Genomic DNA, 4,836 nt, shown 5'->3' with positions numbered 1-4,836 from the left:
CTCTCATTTACCCTCTAACTCTCTGCTGCTCCCTCCCTCCCTCTCTCTCTCTCTCTCTAATACACACCATCTCTCACTCTCACCTATTCTCTCATCCTCTTCATCATCAAATGAGCTCATCCTCCTCTTCATCAGTATCTGCTTAAAATGAACAAACAGATTAACATGAAATAAGAAGTTATAAAAAGCCCATTCAATATTTATCCCATTTCATGCTGTTCCTATTTTCCTACTCTCATTTCTAATCATCTTATTTTGTATTTTTATCTCCATTACAGTTAAATTATTCATTTATTTCCCTCTCTGCTCATTACCCCCCCCTTTGTTTTCTTTATATTGATGAAATGTAAAACGCCCACGCGACAGCACGATGCTCTGGATTGACCTCTCCCTGGTCGCCTGTGTGTTTTACTGAGCGTGTGTTTGTGCCTCACGGTGCAGGAAAAACTAATGCAACAGCGCCACCATGTGGCCGGCGATGCCCCCCCCAGCATCAAACCAGATCTGACCCCAACTCGAGGAAGAACCAGACCCTCAGAAGATGCTTCATTTCATCTGTGTTACCATGGAAGCGTCGGCAGCGTTTGCTTTTACCTCCACAGGGACTGAGCATCAGAAAGGAGCCAGTTAATGGAGGATTGTCCCAGTTCCACAGTCCAGTCTGAAGACCAAGGGTCTGTTGGGAACAATCATCATGAGGAAATCCATCAGACGAGCTTCTTCTCTCTTTAAATATCTCTTAAAGACACGTTTTTATAAGTGTTTATATACTTATTTTGACTTTGTTTATGTTTGTATGTTGATAGTTGTGTGGTTAATGTTGGATGTTTGATTAAAATTCCCCTGTGTGCCTTTTTTTTCAGTTTAATTAAAAAGGAAAAATTTACACCTTTGTCCTTTTTGCTTGGTCCCCAACACTGCTACATACATAAAGTTTAATAGTTTTTAGTGATTATAAACCTGATACTTTTTATTTGTAGCTCGGTTATGAAAAAATAAATCCCCACATTGAAGGAGAGGTGCAATCATTTTCATCGGTGACACAATAGAAACCACGGAGACCAATAAATAAATAGGTGTTTTGACTTATCAGTTCTAAATAATTTGTCTTTTCTGGTTCCAGCGACTCAATTGTGCAGTTTCTCTTGTCTTATATATTCAAACTTGACATTTGATGAATCAAAACGATGAAGAAATTCTTTGTTGCAGACGTATTCAGTGAGATTTTGTTGTGTTGTGTTGACACACCTGAATTAACTTCTCTTAACTGTCCACGTTTCCCTCTAATCTCGGTTCCTCCAACTGAAGATGTAGGAAGAGATCCACGGGAAAGATGAAGAAGTAAAGAGGGAATGTGATTTAAGTCCTGTTCTGCTCCGTCGTCCTTTCAGGTGACGTCTGGTACTGATAACTTTAACTTTATCCTAGAGCTGTCAGTCACAGTTGTTCACCTCTGTGGAGACTTTTGTCAATTTTGAGTTTTTATGTTTTGCCCATGGAGGCTGTCGGAATAACAACGAGGACGCAGAGTTTCCACCTCATGCAGACGTATATTCACAAATTCAAGCTGAATAATTTACATTCAAATGGGAAATGACGGTAGATCTTGAAGATAAGAGAGGAAACATGTTTCTGGTAACTCTATTCAATAATTAATGTCCCATTTCTTAATCTTTTTGATGATGATTCTTTTGAAAGATGGTCTCTTGTCACTGACTCTTGTTTTATAGCTGCAGTCGTTGAGTCCACTAACTCAAGGTGAGACGAACACTATTCATTCAGTCCAAAGTGAATCTAGTACAAGTCAATCGTCTTGTTTCTAATGGGAAATTCTGCAACACGCCATCAGTTCAAAATATAAGAAATGATCATATAATTAGGTCGTTAAGAGAAAAGCTGATGAAACAAAGCTAATGTGTTTTTCTGGAGCTGCGTGTTCGAGACCCCCACGGAGCAGATGTAGGGTGTTAACAGCTGATGTGTGTTTTTCATGATAAAACATCGAGAGGAGCAGCTCTTCACTGTAACACACAGAACATCGCAGCTCGTCGTTTCTCTCCTGGAGCGATTTTAGCGTCGACAATTAAACCAACCAACGCTAAATGTTTCATCGTATCTTTGTTCCCGTCAGCGGTTACATGATCACGTTTTCCTGTCTCTATAAAAAATGCCCCCAGGACACGTATGGATTATACATAAAACTCCCCTCAGCGAATACACTGAACTAACATGAATATTTCAATCGGCAGCACTTAGGGGGGAAACGCAGTTGTCGGCGGGTGTCGGAGCACCAATAGAACTGGTAGTGGTGGGAAACACCTTCAGGCTGGTACTGGTCTCTGGTCTCTGGTTTCTGAGAGATACAACGTTTTCCTATCAATGTTTTCTTACAAGAACAAGAGCGAAGCAAAGTTAGAAAAATACATCACAACACAAAACTTAAATAATTAACAAAACCAATGAGCCCGAAGAGGACGATCAAAAATAAGTTCAGATGATATAGAGATTTCTTTTATTATGAATGTTAAGAGAAAAAATACAAGTTTTAAAAGAGTAGATTTATAATAACGTGGTTTTAGAAGTTGCTCTGAAGATGCTGCTCTGATGTTTAAAATGTTATATTCATCTCCCTCTTTTTTATTCTGTGGATCCGATAAGTTTTTCATTTCAGTGCAGAAAAGACTCGTGGATCTCGGGTGAAAAGCAAATAATAAATAAACCGTGTTTTCTGGGAGATATAAAATATTTCCCTGTGCAAACACATGTGTGTTTCAGATAAGAAAATTGAAAAAAGAGCCAAACACTGAAGTTCTTCAGATTATTCAAAACTTCCCCTTTGCTGCTGAACTCTGCAGCAGAAACATCTGCTCACAACAGAGAGATTTTTTATCTCTGCGCACGAAAAAGATAATAAATTCAATTCCAATCCACTTTCTCTCTGAACATCTGATGAGAAGTTGTAAAGCTGCCTCACTTTTGGACTCCATGTTACACCAGAGATAAAGAGTGTGAACGGGGGGGAACAGTCTTCTTACCTCACACGAGTAGAATATAAAGAACAGCAGCAGCACCCAGAGGACTCCAGCTCCGTCCATCACCAGCCTTCAGGTCTCCCCCGTCGTGACCCACGTTTGACATGAAAGATATAAAAGTAAAAAAACTCAGGCTGTGTGTGACCCTGCACTTAGGAGACTCACGACCACTTCAGGTGCCACAGGAGACGGTACGACTCCCGTTGCCTTGCCTCAGGGTTCTGGGGCACCGGGGCTGGAGTGAGCGAATCCCCTCTGGCTGTGGGAGAAGAACACAGTCCTGGTGTCGGCTGCAGGATGATGACAGTCACAGAAGCTGAAGAAGACTAGTGTCGCGGAGAAGGTGAAGATGGGGGTGAAGGGTAGGAGGGGCTGAAGAGAAGGATACATCCTCATTAGATATTCCATTAGTTTGTGGTTTTGTGGGTGAAGTGGTGAGTGACGCATTAGAAGTGGGATGATACTGTTGGTTTTGGTCTCAGTATGTGACTCTATAGAACGATGTTGGACCATTAAGGTGTAGATTAATCTTTCTTTTTTATTTTGTTCAAGATCTGTTCTGATACGTTCTCAAAGTAAATAAAACTGTGAAATCGATATTGTTTTGCTTTGACAAATAAATATTTAAGTTTCACAAATCTTAAATTGGGTTTTAAACAAGTTACGTCTTAACACCTTCTCACAATACGTGAATAAAAGGTTGTTGCTAAGCGACCAATTATCAATTACATCCACTTCTTGTTGTTATGAAAGGAAGTTAAAGACACTTCAGTTACAGTTAGAATGAAAGGTTCAGTGTGTAGGATTTAGTGACAACTAGTGGTGAAGTTGCACGTTGCAGCTGAACACCCCTCGCCTCCCCCACCTTCAGTTGTCATAAAAAACTCAAAAGGTGTTTAGTTTGTCCAGTCTGGGCTACTGTAAAAAAACATGGCTGCCTCCGTAAAGAAGACCCGCTCCTGATGTAAATATAAAGTATTTAAATATAAAGGAACCATTCTAGGGTAAAGAAAACCACAATTCATTTAAGTGTATTTAAAAAGGTTGATATACTTTTCTATTGTGGACACTCACAATTATCCTCAACACATAAACTGGAAAGGAATAAAATGTCTAAATGTTGGACGCTGGGTTAGACGTCAAAGATTAGAAATTAAAAACAGATCTCTGAACACAATGCGACTGACTTTCAGAACATGTCATCCATATTTAATCTGTGGAAATTAGTGGTTAAACTCTCCTGGACGACCTGTGTTCATGTGCCTCCGCTCATTAAAGTTTCAGCACCATGAGTAATGTCCCATGTTAGACGCACTGCAGATGTCACTGTGCAGAGGGGCAGGGGGGGCGATGGGGGGGGGAGGTCACATGAAGACAGAATTATGAATGATGTATGCTCAAGCTGCAGTGAATACAAATTACCAGCAGATTTAACACACATCACCGTTTTACATATTTGACTTGACAGTGGAAATAAACGTCAAAATTCAGGACTCAGCCCTGAACTGTGAATAAAGTCAGTATCACCGATATCACCTGGTTTCATCCAGTATCAGAATTTAAAGATGGACGACATGACAGCTTCCTGTAAGTGAAGCCAGAAAATTCTTAATGCCCCCTGGTGGCTGGCTGCGGTACAGGCAGGCGCTTAAAGATACATTTTTCTCAAAGATGGTTTATGTGATTTTTTACGTATTTCTTATCACACTGATGTTTGTCCAAGTGCTCATAATGATTGACAGCTGAGACTGACTCACGATTGGTCAAAAGTCTGTTGCTACTGTATAAACCTTCATGGGAATCT

Source organism: Hippoglossus stenolepis, chromosome 2 (genome assembly GCF_022539355.2).
Source record: "Hippoglossus stenolepis isolate QCI-W04-F060 chromosome 2, HSTE1.2, whole genome shotgun sequence".
NCBI lineage: Eukaryota > Metazoa > Chordata > Actinopteri > Pleuronectiformes > Pleuronectidae > Hippoglossus > Hippoglossus stenolepis.
Note: the sequence above shows the minus strand (reverse complement) of the source record.